Source organism: Dicentrarchus labrax, unplaced genomic scaffold, assembly GCF_905237075.1.
Source record: "Dicentrarchus labrax unplaced genomic scaffold, dlabrax2021, whole genome shotgun sequence".
Taxonomy (NCBI): domain Eukaryota; kingdom Metazoa; phylum Chordata; class Actinopteri; family Moronidae; genus Dicentrarchus; species Dicentrarchus labrax.
In genome coordinates, this window is record NW_026136711.1 from 25,423,923 (window position 1) to 25,447,497 (window position 23,575).

The 23,575-nt window shown below is 39.7% G+C and overlaps 1 protein-coding gene across 1 annotated transcript in view; it reads right to left on the reverse strand.

The window, feature by feature from the left end:
• The window catches only part of ppp1r16b (protein phosphatase 1, regulatory subunit 16B), an 85,367-nt gene extending 69,887 nt beyond the window's left edge, over positions 1 to 15,480 (reverse strand). The window contains exon 1 of the mRNA XM_051414396.1: positions 15,260 to 15,480. The gene's annotated coding sequence lies outside the window, so the exon portion shown is untranslated. The remainder of the gene's footprint in view (positions 1 to 15,259) is intronic.
• Positions 15,481 to 23,575: the final 8,095 nt, after the last annotated feature.

Here is a 23,575-nt window from a genome sequence, read left to right on the forward strand (position 1 = left end):
GACCCATCATGGCCCCTTAGTCCCTGAGACCCCGTGTTCCAGGCCAGTGCTTATGTCTCCAGGTCCCACTAATTCATTTAATCACCTACTAATACCAAAGGCCCGCCAAGCTGATTAAAAATCCCACTGAAACCATTTGGTCAGATAGGAGTTACAGCTGTTGTACAAGTGACCCACACCATCATTCACTGCGCAGATACAAGCACTTCACTTCCTGCAGAAACCTTATATTACTCCAAGGTCCTTCATCAATGGACTGACTTGATTTCAGGGTCGTAAAAGACAGAAGACAATTTCACTGTTAATTACAATAAAAAAAAGGGGGAATTTATTACAAGATTTCTTCAAGGCCCTGATGTGAAATGAAAGACTGAGTGTCGTGCAGCTGCGCAAAGCTTCTGGAAGACTACAATGGGATTATTTTGTAGAGACATTTGCAATGAAAGAGCTTGATCCGATTTCATGTTTAAAATGAGCAATATAGCCTCTTGGATTGAAATAAAATGACTTCTCTCTCATTTCATGATGTAGCCGAACTATAAAGGCTTTTGGAGAGCAAGGGCCCGTTTTGATTTCACAATTGAGTCTTACCAACGGGTTAACGGCCTCAGAGACTAAACCAGACCCATGACATTAGGCTGTGCAGTAAGTGTTAGCACACTGTGTCTGCCACTGGTGAAGATGAAGGCCTCAGCTGATATATTAAACTCGAAGACAAATCAATGCATAGCCCACTCTTTGCATACCAGAAGAGACTCGACAATGTGTGGCATTTATCACATGCTAATAGGTGCTTAAAGAATGTAGCACAGAAACATCTTATTATGTTATCCTCATAAAGACGGCGGATAAGGACTCAGTCATTCTCCCAAGCCTGTGACTTTTACCATTAACCAGATCTATATGGTACGCTGCCATTCATTTCCATCATTTATGATAATAAGTAACAACTGAGAAGAAACAGGACAAATCTAAAACCAGTGACAAGCCCTAACATGACATACTGCAATTGAGAATTTATTCAAATTAGTTGGAATTCAAGTAGAGAGGGTGAAATGGATAGAAGAAACTGAAAAAAAAGGTTAAAACATCCTAGCCCGGCATCGCCAGACTAATTTGCAAATGCCGGAGGAATTCGCAAATTAGTCTGGAACCTCTCAGGTAATTTTTCGATTTTCAAGGAGCATTAGACCAAAACCAAACCGTGTGACATAGCTCTGAGCGACACATGTTGGGGCAGTGCTTGGTCTGCTTTCAAGCAGAACAAAAATAGCAGCCTGCTCACAAACTTTCTCAAATTACAGCTAAACAGTACCCTAAAATGTGTTTCTGGAAGACTAACCCAATATATATTATATATATCTATATATAGATATATATATGGATAGATATAGATATATATATATAGATATATCTATATCTATTTATAGATATAGATATATATATAGATATAGATATATCTATATCTATATCTAGACTGGGAACCACAGATCTAAACTGCTATATTTGGAGATAAAAGTGAGCACACCTGAAATGTCACTAAAGGCGTCCTACTGAAACCCCCTGTCCTCCTACACTTTTCCACATCATAATTGGGGTAGACAATAAACAGAAACGTCCACGCCCACCTTACGCAGTGTTTGGCAGGTTGTGTGTGGAGGTGAGAAACGAGGCAGGTTTCGAACTTCTCTTTCAAGCTCCCCCCTTTTTCATTCTTTCAACTATTTTTGGCATTTCCTGGAAAGATGAAAATGTGCGGCATTATCCCCGACGTCTCACCTTCAGCTATGTCCGTTCGGAACAATTAGAAACATTTCTTCCTACGCAAAGATTTGTCTAGGTAGTTCTATTCAAGCCTCGTTCAATAATCACCGTGCAGGCAAACCTTAAAGTTGTTATTGTGTTCTTGGTTGTTTCTTCTGAGTGAGTAGGCTGGAGGTTGGTTTTAAAACTTGAATGATAATCTCATTGCTCATGCTTCTTGCCCTGTTGGACTGTGATAGCTAAAACTATGAAAAAAAAGAGTTGTATTAAAGTTATAATAAACCCGAGTTATCTTTTAATGATCAGACCATATAATCAGCTCTTAAATTTATGTCCCGACCCCAAATTTCTGAACGTTTTACCCAAATGTGCTCATTATCATACTCCAGCAATTATTCTGGGCCTTGAGCCAGTGTTGAAGAAACACTGCACAAAAGGCTAAGGACACAGCACATGGCAATTAAAACAGGAAGCAGTTGGGTTTGACTGCTACACTCAGATCTGACATCTGACCTTTCTGACAACCGCAGCCATTAGCCGAAACACGACCCCTGGCCGTGTCAAACTAAAGCCACTGAAGTCAAACTGACATAACGCAGGTCTGTGTTCAGAGACCTGAAAAGACACACACACACACACACACACACACACACACACACACACACACACACACACACACACACACACACACACACACACCTTAAACAGTAGTACATCCACCCTGTGTAGAGCTTTAATTACTGCTGCAGTTCACCTTTATACAATTCTGTTTTATTCTCACATTAAATTATGTCTTTTGAATGACGTAATCAGATTGCAGTATTATAATTTTCACTGTCCTCTAATGTCAAAACATGTGTTACATAATGTCTTGACGCTATACAGTATATGTTCCTTTTCCCCCTAATTGTTATATGTTAATCTTTTAATCGGGCATTATGCTGCTTTGCTAACGAATAATATAGATGGTTTTCATTCATTTCTGCTTCATGTTCTCTAGTTTAAAGCCATGTTTCTCTTCATTTCTGACATGGATGTGGAAATAAGCACATAGAGGGATTTCATGACCATCAACCCCACCATTATTATTTTATCATTACATTATAGTTTCATTTTTTCAACAAAAACAGTAAAAGGGAAACCTTCTTATTCAGTGGCAGAGAGGCGCAGAGGAGTGGAAAGAAAAAGCAGAGTAGCAGCTGCTGCTGTGTGTAAACAGATAAACAGAAAAAAGAACAGGCTTCAGTGAGCCATAGAGCTCCTCGAACACACACACACACACACACACACACACACACACACACACACACACACACACACACACACACACACACACACACACACACACACATACACACACATACACACACACTTGGTCAAGGACTCAGATGTTTAAAGTTAAAAGAAGATGCCTTAATGCATGTTTTGAGTCAAATGAGGCAACAGGTGGCCTCTTGGTGATCCTTGGCTCCCCTGAGCCAGACGCTGGAACACCACAGATGGCTGACACTTTGCTCTGGTGCCTTTGCTGAAATTTATTGGAGGAATATCTGAACACACACTTAATTACAAGGTGTTTTTATATAAACATGCCTGAGTATAAAGTTTTTCTATACTAGCAGTGGTGCAATATCAACACAAATAAAACGGCTTTCAGTGTTTCCCCTAGAATTGAATGCACCAGTACAACCCTAAGACGATGGCGTATTGATGCTGCACAGCAGGCAGACTGCACTTTCCTCATACATCTTCTCCACTCCTGTAGCCATTTACCACGATGGTAGCTTGTACTGTCGACTAAAGGGCTCAGTGAAGCCTCTTCCTTCCACAAGGTTTAACAGAAGCATATCTCCAGTCACCAGTTGTTATGAGCCGGCTAACATCCACTGACCTGATAACATCACAACGGCGAATCCTAACACAAGCTGCTACTGATCTCCAAACGAGGAATTGAGGACTAGCATTATTTTTGCAAGTAAACAGTTTTGGCCCGGTGGTTTTTTTTATTGGAAAAACTGACTTTTTTTTATACCTACCTACAAATATAAACAAACTTCTCAAAAAAAGTTCTGAAATGCTAAACAGACAGTTTGACGTTTTGAGAAACTCTTTTTCACTTCAGAGTTAGATGAATAGACCGATACCACGCTCATGTCTTTATGGTAAATATGAAGCAAAAAAAATAAATGGCAAAACCCAGCCACCAGCACCTCTAAGACTAAATAAAATGGCCTAAAACTGGTGACATTTTGAACTTCATGGTTCATTCTTGACCTCGGAAACAGCAGCTGACTGAACAAGCTTAGCTCAAGGTCTATTTACTCATTTAACGTGTTGTATCTTCCCACGAGACTGCTGAGATCCGCGTCTCTTGAGATAACTTGTCTTAAGTCAGAAAGCATGTTGTTGTTGCAGCAGTGCACCACTTCTCCATCTTTTTCTATTCAGTCAATAATCCAGCTCCTCTCACTCTCCATCTTCTTTGCCCATCAAGTCTTTACTCCTCCATCCCTTTCTCCCTCTGCGTCCTCCAAGAGGACATTTTTATTCTGTCTGGATTACTTGTCCTAGTTGGCGCTAGGCGTGCTGGTGGGGAGGGAATTTATTTCCTCCGGTGGAGCCTTGATTTAAAGCACTCAGGTCAACTTGATTCTGGGTCATTGTCTCCCCTGTCGTAATGAACCAGGGCAGTGGTAGACAGCAGACTGCATATCCACAAAACCAAGGTGTTGGTATGCTACTGGATACCACAACTGGCCAGCTGCATTCAGAACTGAGCCAAAAAAACTAGCTTTAGTTTCTGTGCCCAAAAGTAATTCAATATTTCATAGTGACAAACATGAAGCAATACACTCAACTCAACTCATAAGCACCCAATTTGTATTAGCTTATAGCCACATCAGCCGTTTACTTGATGCTTGTAAATACTAAGCCAGCAAATCTTGCAGCAACTATATTTCTCTGCCAGCACTGATCCTGCAGGGCCTACTGACCAACATGGAGGTGACCAACATATTAATCACAGCTGGCCCTGAGTCCACATTATACTTCCTGTTAACCTAATTCATGGTTATACTTTGTCCTGCCTGACACAGCCAGGTCAACACTGCACCGGGACCAGCAGACCCGCCATTGTACTGCCATCAGCTTTTTGCCAAGCTGAACCAGAACGTGCCTCAAATGACCTAAAAATAAAGGGGGTCCACAGACAAATCCTGGGGGAAGGAAAGATCCAACCAAGTAGCAGCAGTTTGTCCTTTACTGTGTTTTTAAGTTCCAGTTATAGATTATTATTCAGTGAATGTATAACACTACAACAAAATCTGTTATTGTTTGACGTCATTACATTTTTCCTGTTTGCTTGTTGCACTTTCTATTAAAAAAAAGTCTATCTGAAGTTTCTATTTTTCTCCTGCTTCTCCATCATGAGGGAGCGCCTCAGAAAAATAATGCTAAATATACCTCATCCTGTAACGACAAATACAGCCTCAACAAGCCATGGCACTCCATTTTCATCAAGTTGCATAATGCATCTGAATGTCTGACAGGCCTGTTTAAGGACACATGTAGGTGTCACCAATCATTACTTAGGCAGGCATCCAATACTAGACCTAAACTGGTACAAAAACAACAGTAGAAATGATCTGACACATTCAGTTAACAGACCTTACAGTCACATAGCAGCTGAATCATGGAGGAACAAAACATCATTTTAGTGGGAGAAATTCAAAAATGAGTTCAAAAGGTGAATTAGAGAAGAATGAAAATATGCAAAAAATGTTAAACAAAAATGGTCATACTAAAACCTAAAAAGACAACCTGCTGTGTCTCAAATAATGAGACGTGCTGAGAAATGTTATCAGTCTGATGCATCTATCTGCCCTGTCCTTGGTGCGGTGTGAATAAAAATGAAGCTGTACAATGTGGAAGAGGAATACAACAAAAACAGTCTCACACTTCAAACTGATTCATCTTCGTCTCACAATCGACCATCTGCCCAAAGTGGAAATGATGTGAGGAAGGGCAAATGTAAATAAATGGCGGGTAAACTGAAAAAACACAAGGAGAAGAACCAATCTCATGACATGTTAAAGTGCAGCGAGAGATAAACACATTCTTTATAAAGTTTTGACAGCAGGCATCTAAAAAAGTAGAAATCAAGGTCCACTTTTTTTGTTTCTACAAACCAACAACACAAATTCCTATTGTCTGGATTTTGCAACCTTAAGTCTCCTGAAATTACAGCCAAAAAACGTGAAAGTAGGAATGCTTTTCTTTGTTTAATATAGATAGAAACAATCATTAGTTGACTAAATAATCATTTTACCACAAGATCTTCTATTTGTAGCAGAGACACAAAACTTTGTTAACTGACAGACGCACACAGAAACATTTTCCATCCCTGCACAAAGCAACCAGAGTCAGCAGCAGGTCAGACTGAAGCATCAGATTACCCAGCAGACAGTGTGTAAACTGAAGGATTTACAGCACTCTTACTGTACACCTCGTAAGCTTCTTGTTTATCTTCGCTGGTGGAGACTGCGGTTTCTTGTAGGGAAATAGTATTTTATCACGCGATTTACTAAATGAGATATATACTTCAAAAAGGACATGAGGTCAGAATCAGTTCTATAAACTCAGTGGATTAAACCTTATCACAAAGAGGAAAAAAAGACAAAACTGTGATTAAAATGGACTCTGGCAAACCCTAAAGATGACCAAACGGCTAATCATCCTCCCGGTTATCACGTCTAGAGGCAGTCCTGTCAAGTGCTGCGATGTGTTCGTGATTTTCAGTTCCCACTCAACGTTTCATTTCATGTTTGCTTGTTTTATTTCATGTAACATTCAACAGGAGTTGCAGTGTTTTTAATGTAAGACACTGTAGCAATTTCTAAATTGATGACCTAGTAAGATTACCAGCAATCTTCTCCCACCGCTCTGGTAGGAGCGAAGCAGCGACATTCCCAGCAAAAGCATGCAAAAAGTGACGGTTTCCTGACTTGATGGTTTGATGTAGAACGAGTGAGTCAGCGAAAAGAGATCAAAAGGAGACACGGGAGTTTTCTTGTAAAAAACTGTTTACATTCAGCATTATTTTAAATTGTGCATTGTTTACATACATCAACTCTCCCCACGTTTAGTGTTCTTCATTCGAGTTTTTTTGTGATTGTTGCGGGCAAAAATCCTTGATTATGCGGCACGTTTTCTTAAAAAATGCGATGGAATATGCGGGATATTTATGCAATTTTATGCAATGAAATTGCGGGAACTTGCAAAAACTGCGGCTTCATCACGGGGTTTGCAGTTTTTCGATCATGTTCACGTCGCGTAATTACGTCACTTCATAACGTTCTCATTGAATTATGCGACCGCATAATCACGTTTTTCTAGAGGGACTGTATTTAGATCAGGGGTCTCAAACTCAAATTGGCTTGGGGCCACCGCTGGTATTATGTCATAGGAGAGCCTTTTTAGTACCACAAGAAAGTGCAATATTTTTGCAAAAAAAAAAATATAAATATTTCTATTACTAACATCACAATACAAATTTCTATACATCTCATATTACCCTTGTATATTATCTTTGTAGTTTGCAACCAACCATCAAATAAAAGGTCCTGAAACCTGCTCTGTTATCAACCGTGTGTATTTGCAGCACCTTTGACATTTGCCATATTTGGCACCAAAAATAGAATTGTGTCTTTATTTTAATTGTTTATGAAGGGTTAGTTTAAATTGATATTAAACAACTACAAAAAATACTTTAAAACATGATAATCTTGCAGGTCTGGAGGGCTGGAAATGCCACGTGGACCAGCAATTTCAGACCCCCGACTTAGATCATTGTAATAGCATGAAACACAGTGACAGGAACATGTATCACCCCACTCCATGTGCTCCCACGTGTACATGAATCAAACAAAATGAGGATCCACTCATAAAACATTGCTTCACAGTGCTAGGGGTGGAAAACAAAAAGGCGCCTTTAAAATCTTGCATTACCCTGTCTCACAAGCCAGACACCATCTCTTGTACGTGTGTTGCATAATCTACTCCACACAGGTGCTTTGTGTAGTCCAACACATGACGCAGACTTTTTCCATATAGATTAGAAGACCTATGTGTGAACTCCTGACCTACTGTGAACTCCTGATTTTCTCAGATAATTTAAACTGAACTGTTGCAGGTTCCTTTTGTGTAAGCAGCTTAAGTCTTCTCATCTAGACTCAGTCATCTGAATTCCTGTCTTACAGTCCATTAGGCTTACTCTGAAGGAATATAATTCACCTCTTCTCACCAGAAGGCACTGTGCAGTAAAGATTCATGTCCTGCCATGTCCAAATGATAGTCTAATTATTCTTCTGTAGTCTGAAGTCTCCACTTGCTTGCTGTATGATGGCTCCTTTTTTTTTCCTTAAGATACTTCTTTTTTTTTTTTTTATAAATGGACAGCTTTTATTTCACCTGCCCAACAGGATCCTATTGCTTTGTGTTACATCAGCAGAACTGTGCACAGGTCTAAAAAAAAGTACAACTTTCAAAGAGAGACCCAGAGCCTCCAGTCGGGGGTTCCCATTACCCCACTGATCCCATTACTGCAAGTCAATTTTGAATTGGATAAATGTCTCAACTGGTTGTTTTCTGCATATTTTCTTGCGTATATGTCCTTATAAAAAGGCCTAAAAAACCTGGCCTGCAGCCTCTCTGAACAACAGCAGCAGCCCATGTTTATGGTCTGCTGTCCTGTCCCGGTTCTGGGTGGGGTTATTCGTCCATCTGCTCCACACTGACATGAGCGATTCGTGTTTATTTTAGACCAATCTGTCTGTTTATTTATAAAAGGGTTTGACCACAGCACGCCCAGGCCTCCAGGTTCTAACTACCCCCCTGCTGCAGTCATCCGGTTCTCTCTATCTCCAGGCCAATTCAGGAATATCCTCTGTTTTTATTTCTCTTTTTTTTCTGAATTGTTCCTCCTACTCTTTTTTTTTCTCCATCTTTTGCTTCTCTCTCGCTCTCCCTGTCTGGAGCTCTGTCCCACTGTTGAGTCATTTCGCTGCCTAATGATGGTTTGAGTCCCCGGCTAAGACCCAGCCAGAGTAAACAAGGCTTAGACTCAGCCAGCCTGCAGTAAGTGTCACTTTTAATCCACTATTGAACCAAGATGGGTGCACAGTGAGCCTGCACTGTCCCAGTAACTGCAGGCAGCAGCAGAATAAGAGTTGCACATGCTGATTCCTCATTTTACTACGATATCAAAAACAAAGATCTGCCTGGATTTGTTACTTTTTAAAAAGCAAAGGCAAACAAAACAGATGAGAGTACAGTTGATCTCCACAATCTGGTCTTCCTGCTGGACGGTTTGGTGATTCTCAGTGAGCGTAAGCTGAGTGAGCTTACGTATCACTTCAGGTTCTGTTTTAAAAAAGAGAGGTCAGAAGGCCAAATAAAAAATGTGTAGTCACACAACAAATACCTTTTATGGATCAAAAAACTACTTTCCACGGACTCCGATTCATTTCCGATTTAATGCAGTAATAACTTGGGGGGGTTGACGCTGCCAGTTTAGTTTGAGTTTGGGACAGTTCACCTAAAATGTAAACACTTTCCAATCTCATGCAGGGACTGAGAAACTGCACCTGAATGCGGTTTGGAGGATCAGTTCCTGTTTAACTGTTGTATGGTTAGTGTTCAAGCAGAACGCAATCCGTAGACCAAGTGGAAAACAATCCTGTGCATATGGTAAGACATGCGAGCCCACGATGCCACACAATATGATCTTCCACGTCAGGTCTCTTCTTTTTTTTTTTACTTCTTACTTCAGCCACACTTGCTTAGCTAACCCAGATTAAGATAAATTTAGTGTGAAGACAGCATAATTTTTATGTGACATAATGTCTGGTGTTTTGTGTCATTCTGGAAACAACACAAAGGTTTGCTAGTCATTCTAATGCAAATTTGGATTCAGATGAATGCACAGTCACAGATAACCATTGCATGAATATGCCAGATTTTTCCATTTAGTTTGTTGCAGTAGTTCATGATAAAATAGCAAAAATATTTAAACAAACAACTAACTTTTACATTGTCCTTGTGTTTATTTCTTTATAATAAATGTATTTGAGCTGTTAACATGTTTTTAATAAATCCTGCTGACAAATAAAACCATAACTTCCTTAGTGGAGGTTATTAAACTACAGGACATGTCATTGTGTCAGAGCTGATGCAATAGAAGGCCGCAAACTGAACTTTATCTGTGCTACCTGTTCCTTCTTTAAATAATTGCAGCAACTGGTACTGATCAGTTAAGACGCATGCGGGAGCTCACCACCGGCATCATGTCTAGACACTAATACACTTAAAACATTTGGCCCTTTTGAGGATTCCTAAGCTTTCAGACAAACTTGTACTCACACAAACCGATACAGCTGTTTACACTTTGAAGGGAATCCTGCACTTAAGAAATCAGAGCTGAATAGCATCGGTTCCCACTAGTTTATAAAACCTTAATGGGCAAAACATTAGTGGTTAACAGAGCGTGGTGTGTGTGAGCAGGAATGTACGTGTGTGTGTGTGTGTGTGTGTGTGTGTGTGTGTGTGTGCACTGAGGGTTTTTAAGCACAGTGAGCCATCCTCAAAAAAGGGCAAAAGAAATGACAGTTGCAGACAAATCTATGCTCTCACTCGCACACACACAAGGCTTATATAGAGAAGAAACAACACCAAGGGCACAAACCACAAGATATAGACACACACAAACACACACGCATCGCGCAACTGCAGCCTTGGCACGACCAGGCACAACCAAGCACCAGAGTGGGAGGACCAATGGGTGTAGAGTGCAGACAGAAGACAGAGCAAACCAGACATTAAAGGCCCCATCTCAAACAGCAGAGGGAGAATTCATAAAAAACAGCCTTCAAAAAGCATACAAGCATACACACACACACACACACACACACACACACACACACACACACACACACACACACACACAGACTATTTCAACAACACTGTCAATGTTGGCTGAATATTGCCTTTGAAGTTCAACAGCTGTGTTCGTCTAATCTAAGAGGCATTTTGTTCATCAGGAGAGCAGGAAAAAAGCATGACTCCTCATAGACAAGTATTTTAGAGGCCTCGTATACAGAATCTGGAGTGTACGAAGAATAGCTGGAAAGCAACGCTGGTAAATCAAATCATTTCATATACGAGTGACCATGTGCTGGTTTCAAATTAGACGAGAGAGAGGTTTGCTTGCTGTACTTTCCACAACAATGTGAGGAAAAAACCTTTACAATGCCTCCCTGGGTCAAACGCCTTCCTGAACACAGAGTGCAGGCCACAAACTCTATGAGCTCACTTCCTGTTCACAAAAACATCACTGGCCCTGATTGGTGGGTCTGCTTCGAAAGACACAGTCTGCATGAGATGTTGGGCTTTACGAGGATCTATTGGCAGAAATAGAATATAATATTCAAAGGGAAGTTTTCATTAGTGTATCATCATCTGAAAATAATAACTGTTGTGTTTTTGTTACCTTAGAATGAGCAGTTTTTAGCTACAGAGGGAGCAGGTCCTCTTCACATGGAAGTTGCCATGTTGAACCGCCATGTTTCTACAGTAGCCCAGACCAGACAAAACAAACACTGGCTCTAGATAGCGTCATGGCCATCGTAGTTTCTCATTTCAGTCTGGAGTTTATTGTTATTATTTTAGACCAACTTTTAATTTCTATACATATCAAATAGGTCATTAATGACTCTGTAATGCTTAAATGTATCTAAAACCTCAAAAATCACTAAATTTGAACATACATGCTTTTAACTGGACAGTGACCATTTGCAGATTAAGAGCCTCACAAATGGACACACACACACACACACACACACACACACACACACACACACACACACACACACACACAGAGCTGATCGATTGGGATGAAATGGTGCTAAAGCTCCTCTCTGCAAAACAATGATGTTTGTGGTTTTATCCTCTCAGCGAGTGGTCACACAAGGGGTTCAGATATCCCAGCATCCATCAGCAGGGGATCCACCATTATGTCCACTGATCACTTAAGTATTTACACAGCCAAAAAAACCCACTTCAGAGACAATCTGAAGAATAATTTGCATGCCCACCGGATTTAATTTGGTATTTTTCTGCCTTCAACTAGAGCCAGATACGAGGACTGCCACACATTTTACAATTCACGACCGTGTCAGTACAAACAGAGACAAACACAAGAAATGGAATGATGTTGTCTTTGTTGCCACAAATTATTTCTCCTTTTCTCCTGTCGGATTTTTTACCTGAGCAACCAACAACACTGTGTTAATACTGTGGTATTAACTCCGGAGCCAAACCTACAAATTTAAATCAACATCCAAACTCAACAGGTGTGTATTTGTAAGAAACTTGATTACAAAATGGTCAAGAAATGGGGCAGCGGACTTAAAAGTAGCCTTGATAGCTGCCCTCAGATTTGCCGGTCTCAGTATTAAGACCACAGATTAGCAGGCAGTGCCCAGTTGCTAGCTGTAATCAGAACGCTGATCTAGTATAATCGCTTTTTCAATAGTAAGCAAGCACGCTGGTTTCACGCACGGCTCAGGGACGACGTCTTAAGCAGCAGGAGGTCAAGGAACAGATTTCCAATTCAAACTAAAGAAAATAATAATAATAATAATAATCATCATGGTAAACGGAAACTGTATTTCTTAAACAAAAATATCACTGAACAACTTATGTGGTGGTTGTGTGTCATCATTGACTTGCTTTGATGTCAGTCACAGACGGCGCCCAGCTCCACTCCAAGTCGTATTTAAGGATAAAGTGAAGCTGGCGTCTTTCAGTGTGCCTCCTGGGCCACTTCTGTTTCAATATTTTATGAGCCACAGCCAAATCACCGTGTCAGAATAATTAAACATCAGTTAGGGTACACAACTACAGAGAATATATTCTGGAGGCAGCTCATCAGTGAAGAGGGCGCACTGAAGGAGAGCAGTGGGGTTCCTCGGAGATCAGAGACAGCTCACTCAGACACTCTGAGGAATCTAATTTTGCCATTACACTGTATACAGCCTAATGATTTATTGTCTGAAACACCAGAGGAACTGTTGGTTGTAAAGTGGAGAAGTAGCAGATACGCAGCTTAGCACCGGTTGGAAACATCAATCTTCCAATGATTACGTTGACAACCTGCAAGAGATTTTTCCTTTTAATGAAAAAACTTAACGTAGATGATGGCTGGCAGCAAACACTGATCAGGCTGCTGTCAAGAAACACCAACAGCAGTAGCAGATGAATTTGTACCCAAACCCTTCTTGATTGTGGGGCTCTTACTCGTGTTCTTCCTCCCTGACAGAGGACAACTGCCTCCTCGCCAAAAGTGTTGTTGCTAGGTTTTTAAAATGGGCTTTTCCTGCTACCTAAACTACACTTTGCCTCCGTGCACTGTGATCTGCACCTTGTCTTGAGCTCTTACTGCTCATCCTGTATAGAAAAGCTTAGCGGATAAGAGGCCAACCATGAAAGTCCCCGGTTTGAGCGTCATCAAACGTCTGTAATAAAAAGCATAAAAATGCCTGAAAAGTCATTTAAATAATATTCAGATAGCCTGACAGTTTAGATTGAAGTGCCATGTTGGCTTTTATGCATCTTCTTTGCAGTGTCAGAACATGAACTTCACGTCAAAGCTGAAACTGTATAATCAGACTGGTTCAGCACTAAGCCTTGTGCACACAGACATGGTTTATGTAATGAAACAGTACAGTCTGGATGTTTGTGATGCAGACCTGCAGGTCGTTTTTCACGCACTTGCACAGATACTCTTCATCTTGTGTATATTTCTACGTGTATACTTGCGTGTGTGTGTGTGTGTGTGTGTGTGTGTGTGTGTACAGTGTGTATGCATGAAGACAGATTGTACTGTCTCTTTCTCCAACAGTCCATTTCTAACGTGAGCTGACAGCCGGTGCAGATGCTGAGAGGAACAGCAGGAGAAAGTGCCCAGGACGTCTCCACACATAAAACATTTAAAAAGGAAGGGATACCAGCTACCTTAACAAAGTGTGCGTGTGGCACAAAGTGAGACGCACAAAGGCGATGGTGTTTTCAACCTTTTGTGTGTGTGAACAGCCTGTAAACTGCAGCTTACAGTTCTGATGACACCTTGGTACTACGGATGTCACAGATGTGTAATGTGACCTAGTCTGTACTGTAGTGCTGATGTGATGGGTTGTTGTCAGCAACCATTGTGATAATTAAATATCGATACCGTTGAACTGTAAATTACAGTTAGTAGAAATAAGATAAAAGTAGCCTACAATCAATATTCAAATGTGAGAACATGCTGCTTCTCTCCGTTTTATCATTGTAGATTGAATTTCTTTGGGGTTTTGGATTGTTGGTGGGAGTTGTAAATATGTTATCTGACATCTTTCAGAGTTTTCAGGCATTTTATAGACCCCACTGTTAATAATCAGCAGATTTGTCGATTATAAAATGTTAGCTGCGGTCCTTCGAGTAAATTGCTGGTTCCAGCCTCTCAAATGTTTTTATAATCATTGTTAATTGAATATATTTGGGTTTTGGTTTTAAGAATTATTATAATAGCCGATTTATGTCATTTATCAATAAAAAATGTCAAATATATGCTGGTTCTAGTATCTCATGGGTGATGCTTTGCTGCTTTTGCCTGTTTTATAACTGCGTTTTGGACTGTTGGTTGAATAAAACATACAAACGTTCACTATTTTCTAATATTTTATAGACTAAGTGATTAATCTGTTTTATTAAAAATAAATGTCTGCAGCCCTGACTCACTAGCTGAATCATGCAGAACCATACAACCCTTTTTTTCCCTACTTAACCAAAAAACTGTCAAACATGTTGCACACAAGAAAAAGGTCAAAAACTGAAAAGTGTGCACATATTTTTCCATTCAAAAGTTTAGAATACGACACCTCGGTTTATAAAAAGCTCTCCTCGCTCCTGCAGAGTGACTTACAAAGTAAAAAAAAACAAAGTAAATCTGTTTCAAAACTGTTGTCCAAGTGGCAAAAGTAGCTGCTGCAGAAAACGCTGTAGCGGATGTCGGAGAGCCATGTGTAACATTACAGCGGTGTAATGGCAACATCCCGGGGAGGATGTGGAAGCCGCTCTGCTAATCTCAAACCGGGTAGCTGAATATAAAGGCACCGACAGCGGAAACAAGCGCTTTAAACGCCGCTTTAATTGCGGGTTATTGCGGCGTTTAGTGACTCCCGAAAGGCGTTAAAAAAGTGAGCTAGCTACAAAACTGCTCCAAGAAGGAGTCGGACATGCCTCTCCTCCTCCTCCTCCTCCTCCACCTCCTCCTCCTGCCTGCCAGCCTGCCGCTTCTTCCTCCACTGTGAAAAACCCCCTTCTTCCCCCTCGTTTAGTTAGAACCAGTCAGCGACTCACCCTTCAAAACTGGCAACATGTCTAAAATTTCTGCACTCACCTCAGTCCGGGTCGAGGTGGTCACATGGAGGCGAGAGAAAAAGCGGAGAACCCGACAGAGATATCCTGGAGGTTTAAACTTGTCCCGTTAGTAAAGACACAGCAGGGCTGCTAAGAGAAGCTTAGAGTGTGTGTGTGTGTGTGTGTGTGTGTGTGTGTGTGTAACTCTGTATAAATGTGTGTGTGTGTCTGCAGAGTCTCTCTTTCTGTCTGTCTCTCTCTCTCTCTCTCTCTCCTCTCCAACACCAAGTCACTCCTAGAGGGCGGGGCTGAGAGGGAGGAGGAGACTGAAGCGCACTGTGTATGGCAGGGGTGCACAGAGTAGTAGGGGCCCCTTGACACCAACAGGGGCCCCCCACTACCCACTACCTATACATTTTATGAGAAGTTTTATTTTTATTGGATGAGATTTAAATTTGTATTCATTTTCTTTAAAGGGGAAAGTTCCACATCTTGTTCTTAGTAACACTGAAACTTTCCCACCCCCGTCAAGCATAAAAAGACACTTTTTTTGCAATATTTAACAGGATTAATAGAGTTCCTTTTAATTTATTTATTTAATTTATATTCAGTTTTTTAATGCAAAAAATGAGAAATCACATAAAACAGGCGCTTTGCTTTGAGGTGGAAAAGTTGTATCCATTAAAACCAAATGCGACAAAGTGCAACTCAGACTTTGAAAATAAAAAATGAAACAAAGAGACTAAAATAGCACCAGATAAAAACATCAGATCTGTGTGGCACAATGACTCGTTCCTCACATTAATACATGAAAAAAAAACAGAAAGGTCATATTTCCATCATATTTTCTACGCTGTTTTTTTCCATCGTTTGAGGTTTGACTGGCTCTCTTTTAATTACGTCATCTTCAGCCCTCTTTTGCAATGACATAAAAACACCAAACTAATTAGCACCACCAACTGTTTATCTTCATGTACCAACACCTAATATTCACCCAATGGTAGTGGATGGAAACACATTCATTTGCATGTTCTTTTGTCAATTAGTTCTGAAATCAGAGTTCAAACTACCACAGTATGCTATGAAACATTCGTAGCATTCGTGATTTGGTGTGCATTTTTGAACTTTTCTCCCTGCTTCTATATTCTTCATGCTATGCTAAACACCTCCTGGACACTGAGAGAAATATGTGTAGGCTTGCATGAGCCAGTGTTTAATCATTCAATAACTCTCGTCATAGGTTTCCAAAGACAATATTTTTCCACAGACTTTCTGTTTAATTTTTTGCAGTTTTTTTCTGGCCTCTATGCTCATGAAGTGTCAAAAATACACTGAGACTGAAAATAAAATTATTGGTTCATCTGCACCACCTCTCTAGTGAGACAGTAGACTTTGGAAGAAAGTGCTTCACTGAGTCGTCTAAGATTTCTATCCCACTCTTTGGGATTTCTTCTTTTCTTTCTGTATCTTTTGTCTCTGCCTTCTTGTGTCACCTTTCCTTTCTAAATTTTTCCTCCTTTTTGTCTTTACTCCCATGTCTCCTGTCTTCCTGTGGCCATACATCGTGGTATCCCATCAAGTGAATCATTATTCTGATTCTGCAGAGATCTGACTCTTGGTACAAGACAGTGGTTCTTCCTGTAATGCGGGGAAATGCAAGCTAATGAGACTGACAATTCAAATTTGAGCTATTTTTGGCTGTGCTAATAAGATTAGTGTATAATAAAGAATAATACATAGAAAAAGACTAAAACAAAGATAAGAAAAAGATTAGAGATGTAAGGGAAACTACAGAATACAATTGTGTGCATGCTGCAAATGAGAAGGGTGACGCAAATGATTCACAGAGGACACTGTGCTCCTAGAAATTTCATTCATATGCAGTTAATGGCAGCTGCAGAAAGCATAATGCTACCAGAGCAGTTTATGATGCTCCGTCTTAGGATGCTTTCCACAGAACCAAAGTAGAAGGTCTTTAGGATCCCCAGAGAGACTCTGAATTTCTTATGCTGTCTGAGGTGGTAAAGGCACTGTCTCACTTTTCTTGTCTCTTTTTAATAATGAATCATTTAGTGGTTTAATTACTGGTATTGTCCAGTAAAGATAAACACTGTCTCTCCAGTAGGCTCCTGGGGATTCCTCAGGAAAGTAAGAGTTTTATTTTGACACGTTGATCATTAAGAGCTGTATGCTTCAAGGCGCTTTAGAGCAGAGAAAACTGACCTCAATATGAAGACGTCACCAAGCTTTTGAAACATAACAGGTAAGGAAGTCAAGCTGCAACACTCATAATAAATGAGCCTCATGGGAAACATAATGATCATAACATTTTATTACTGCATTGGTGCCTCAAGATGTAGGCTATAGTATGTATGAAAATGTGATGATATCCAAACTTGGCAAACAAGCAAGTATTCACATATTGACAGCTACACATGGATAAAATGGGGAAATAAAACTTTCAACATACCGGGATCTGAAAATGTGGTTGATGGAGTGAAGTATTTGTTCATGCACTCCCCTTTCTCCTCTTAACCCTAATCTTCCTGGTCCCAAGACAGCTGGAAGTGGTGGGCAGGCTTAAGACTTTACCCTTTACATATTTCATGGATTTGCACTTGCCCCACTTCTACCAAGAAGCAGAAAGGAGTGGTTATTTTGTTGGGAGCGGCACGGCTAAACAAAGCCCACAAGTAACAGTTAAGAATGAGGATTAGGAGATGCAGTGTCTCTCAAGTTGGCACTTAGGTTTGGTCTGGAGCCATTTTAAAGAGAAGCAGAAATACGCTTTCTCACCAAAAATGAAATGAGAACCAATGTTTTAATGGTAAATATGAAGCTACAGCTTGCAGCTAGTTAGCTTAGCATAGCCTAAAGACTAGAAACAGGGGAAACTGCCAGTTTGGCAGCCCAGGAAGTCACTTTTTACACTTGGATAGAAAGATGTTATAGGGAGTTTCAGAAGTTCTGTTATGTGGGTTTTTTGTTACCTTTGGACGGAGCTAGGCTAGTTGTTTCCCCCTGCTAAGCTAAGCTAAGCTAACCTTCCTCTGGCTCTAGCTTTATATTTAATGTACAGACATGAGACTCTCAATCTTCTATCCAAGTCTCAACAGGACAGCGTTGAACTACTCCTTTAACTTTGTCCAGGAGAGGCTTGAGATGCTGACTGTAATATTCTTGAAAATGATTAATCTGATCATTAAGTGCTGGATTTGAAAGTGAGTTTTCAAGTCAGAAGCTTTCCATCATCAGTTTTTATGGCAGGCAGACAAAGAGAGACACTGTTGGCGACTAACGAGACGAGAACACAGAAAGAAAATATCCCATACTGCTGCAGACCTCCTCTTCAAGAAGCCTTTTCTGGAAAATACAATCTTTCTTTGTGTGATGCTATTAAAAACTGTATTATAAATCTGCTCCACAATACACAGCGTGTCTTTCTGCCCTGCATTGATCCACCCTCTCCTTTATCTCCTCTCTGTGGTGAAGACTGGATCAGTGCCAAGTAGCTGCTGTGAGCAATGAGCCCATGTTGTCAAGTCGTCCCATTAAGATATTAGCACATCAGCGAGGATGGAGTATATGCTCTTATTATTAACCCACTTTTTGCAATCAATGGTATGTCAATCAGACTGTTATTCATCACAATGTAATTTAAGTAAGTATTCATGTTTTGCTCTTTTGTTTTTAAGGGCGCTGCAGCTTATATTATTGACCCGCGTCCTGTGGTTAACAGCCCTGAGTGAACAGACAGGGCTGTCAATACTATAATAGGCTTTACACTGATGATACTTGGGTATTGAAGTGGGTGTAACTTTTCACCAGTTCTGTGCTTTGTTTTCTGTGCAAAGTGGATATAATCCCCAGAACATATGCTTATTTTTTACATACAGTAAAAAGCAGTGGTAATGTAACTAAGTACATTTACTCAAGTACGTCCTTTACTCTTGAGTATTTCAATGCTAATTTATTCTTAAATTCTTAAACTAAAATATGGTTATTTTGTAGATTCTGGTTTTACACACATTATCAATTTATAAAATATGATGCATTTTTGTAGATCAAACTGTGTAATAGAGTATACAGTAGTACAGTACAGTAACTTCTGCTTACACAGTAATACGTCAGTAGCAGTAATCCTGTAATGTAATAATACAACACCACTCTCCTGAATAATGAGCTCCTTTACTCTCACGTACTTTTTGCTGTTGATAATTACATTCTTTTACTTGAGTAATATTTTTAATGCATGACTTTTACTTGTAACATTTTACATTTTATTTTTTATATTATTGCTTAATTAAAATATCTGAATACATCTTCCACCACTGATGAAGTAAGCTTCTAAAAACAGATCCAGGTCTAAGTGTGACATTTGGGCTCATCGTCCTTCAGAAAAATGAAATAATTTGGGCTTTTGTATGATTACAGATACCGAGACAGTTGTCATGACTCTTTCTGTCCGTCTGAACATCTTTTAAGGTCCAGTGGTAGTAGGAGGATCTATTGGCAGATATAGGATATAATATTCATTGGTATGTTTTCATTAATGTATAATAATGATATTTTTTGTTATCTCATAATGAGCTGTTCTTATCTACAGAGGGAGTGGGTTCTCTTCAACAGAGTATGCCATGTTTCTATAGTAGCTCAGGGCAGACAAACCAAACACTGGTTATAGATAGGGCCCCCGAGTTTTGCCGCCACTGCAGTTTCTCCTACACACCTCCAACGGGAGGGTAAGGAGAGGACAATCAGAAAACTACACTGCTAGATGCCACTAAATCCTACACACTGGTCCTTTAACCTCACTAGGTATCATTTTAAAGCAACAAACTTCCATTGAAGTTTACTGTGCTAATGTCTCAACTTTAATAATTATTTCTGTGTTGTTAAAAACAGAAAGTTATTTTATATACATTATATTCATTACATCACACCCACCAACTATAGCTGTTACCAATCTAGGTGAGCTAGCTAACGTTACATCCTACCCGAGGAGGACGCGATTAATGTTTACATTCTGCACAAACACAAGCCTCTGGAGTTAAACTTAACTTAACTTAACTTAACTTAACTCAACTCAACTTAACTGGGTCATAAATAGCAATACAGATATGAGTAAAAATATTTATTTTTAATTTTGGGGTGAACTTCCTACTCCACTGAAAAGGCCATTCTCAGTGTATATGTGTATTAAAGGCTTCAGGTTTTCACATCACACTTGTGTAAGTTGCATATTGGACCAAGATTGGCTTCTAATGTATGTACATGTGCTAAACTCAGATGATCACGGAGAAACGTTCCCTCTTCAGTAGATTAATGTGAAAACAGTCGTAAGTAAGTCAAACTCGGCACATGCATCATTCTGCACAGTGAAGCTCAAACATCTTAGTGAAGAGACAATAAGCAAAATGCATTTTTGAGTGCAGGGGGACACTAAAGACTGCATGGACCCTCAAAGCAATGCACTTGAGAACACGTATGCGTCATAGAGATGCAAATGTGACAGTTGCAAATGACACATGTTGTCTCTTAGTTCATTCAACTAGCAAATAAGAACACTTTACTGGGACTGAAAATGGAGATAGTGTCTGCTGTTGAAGAGGGGTGTATCTCCCGCGGGCAGCAGCAGTTTTCAATAGCAGACAGACTGAGAGATTTGAATGAACCGAGGAAGCAACAAGAGATGAATATAAACAACTTATCTCTCATTTCTCGTTACTCCCACAGACTATCTGGACTGCCCAGTTATTGAAAATGTGTTTTATTACCGTCCAAAATCGCTTTGCAGAATGCAATACAATTTCTATTTGTATTAAAATAATACTCCACACTCACTTTATCCAGACTGCTGGAACTCTTTTTGGCTGTGGCTTTTTTTCTTTACATTTTTCTACTAACAAGAAAAATTACATCAGCCGTTGACCTAAAAACCTGAAGACTGCCTAACAACATTTTTTGCGGTCTTAAAAATACAAATTTCTTTTTGACCAAACTTCTGCTGTGCAAGCGATTCTTCTGAGAACTGAGAAGATGGTGTCATCATTATGGCCCACGGAAAGAGAATCCACAAATAAGTGTGTTTCCTGGGAGCACTTACTCTAGGTTGGTACCTTGTCGCCAAGTGCCTGCTCATGGTGGTACTGTTAGGTCTCTGTAAATAATGTTATAAAGTCTAGACCTGCTCTATTTGAAAAGTGTCCTGAGATAACTTCTGTTATGAATTGGCGCTATACAAATAAAATTGAATTGAAATTGAATAGGTTATTTGCATATTGCTGATGTCTCAGTTGAAGGGAGGAATCATGAATTTAGCAGCTGGAACAACGCCACATAGACACATAAAAGAGAGTTGACTTTGGTCTTGGACCGTTTGATTATTTTCCCCCCTTTTATTCTATTTTAAACACTTTAATTGATTTGTTGTCATCCACAAAGTTATCATGAAAGGATTTGTCAGTTTTTCCTGAAAGTACAAATTATGTTTGATGGTGAAATGTCCTCACAGGAGTAAGAAATACTCTGATTCTTTACTTAAAAGCAGCAATACAACAATGTAGAAAAAATGGTAGAATAACTGTACAACTAAGAGTTTTTCACTCAAAGTCCTACCTACATCAGTATTATCAGCATAATGTATTGAAAGTATCAAAAGTAAAACGTCTTTTTTAATTAAGTTGCATGTCACTGTTGTAGCTCAAGCTGAACTACTATAAATAAAAATCTTAGTCGTCCACTAGTCAAGTGGTCTTTCACAGTTCAGGGATATGTCCCTCTCCAAATGGTTAGAAGACAAATCTGGGGGTTGTGAGATGATTAATGATTAATGGGGGTTCTGCTACATCCACATTCTGGATAATTTTTGGATAAGATGGATAATGTTTGGAGCTCATACAATGATTTGAATTAAACTATCTGAGAAGTTTAGAGGGGAAATATGTCTTTGTGAAACTGCTAGGACCTCAAACACAAATTAGACACAAGCCAAAGAGATTGGGAATTATATACAATATATTTATATATTATCATATTTGTTTCATGTAAAATCTTTATCTGAAAAGTAGCTGCAGCTGTCTTATAATGGAGTGAGGTAGTGGAGTTGCTGTATAAAGTAGCATAAAGTTCATATACTTAAGTAGTACAAGTACCTGAACATTGTACTTAAGTGCTTGAGTAAATGTACTTAGTTACTTTCCATCGCTGGCTGCAGGTGGGATATTCACTCTGGCTCGGTCTGATTCTGTCACTCAGGGTATCGAACTCCTCTCCAATCCGTCATAGCAACCAATACATCACACTGAGAGGAACAATAATGTAGCTCTGAAATAAGACCTGAAGGTCTGAGCGTTCTTTTGGAGGATTTGACAGTAAACCAGATTATACCGTGACTCTTCTTTGGCAACATAGTGTCATTCTCTTTCATCTGAACTGGCAACAATAAAAAGAATTTCTCCTCTGGCCTCTTTTTCTTCTTGGCATTGTTTCGCTGTCGCATGCATTTTGTGCCAGTGACTGCGAGTGCCTAAAAATGTAAATCTATGCGTAGATCATGACTAAGAACTCTTCACTGTTCTGGCAGTTACTGTATGAAAGTTGCAGGTCCTATTTCAAAGTGTGCAAAAATGACACAGCAGCTTTCCAAATCCTAAAGCACCCACCAACAAAAATAGCAGAGGGGTAATTCACTCTCTACTGTAGGCATGCTGCGGTCTGATTCTGCAGCAAAGCTTCTGTGGGACCTCCACAGGAGTGCAGACACTGACAGTGCAGTTTTAGTGGAGCTTTGAAAACTTTCTTTTAACTCTAAAAGACAACTGCAATGTGAAGCATACTCGACCAATGTTCACTGGACCATACAGTATTTCCAAAAAGTAAGGATAAGTGAGAAGAAAAGAAAAATCCCTGTGTGATCCCCACCCACACCAACCAATCTTTAAGGTCCCTCAAGCAAGGCAGTTACTCCAAAATACATCTGGTGCAACGCTCCTCATTCCCTCAACCACTTTACAAATGAATCTGGTCTCTTTCATCGCTGCCTTAGCCTTAAAAGTGTAAACAGCTCCATGTAATACACAAACATTTGATCAAAATCAGCATGAACATTTAAATCTCTGTGGGATAGATCAAGAGAAACGAGTCTGTTTGAAATGAATGTACTTAGAATCCCTACATCTGTTTAAAGAGTGAAAGTTAATACAGAAACATGTTATTGGAAAAACCTACAGGGAATGGCTCTCTGTTGGTAACTTGTAATAACAAAAGGATGCCTTAATTTTCCCTCTTCAGTGTTTCATACAGAAATACAAGAGCTTCCTCTAGTGGTCTGATTAGGAAATTACATATAAAAATA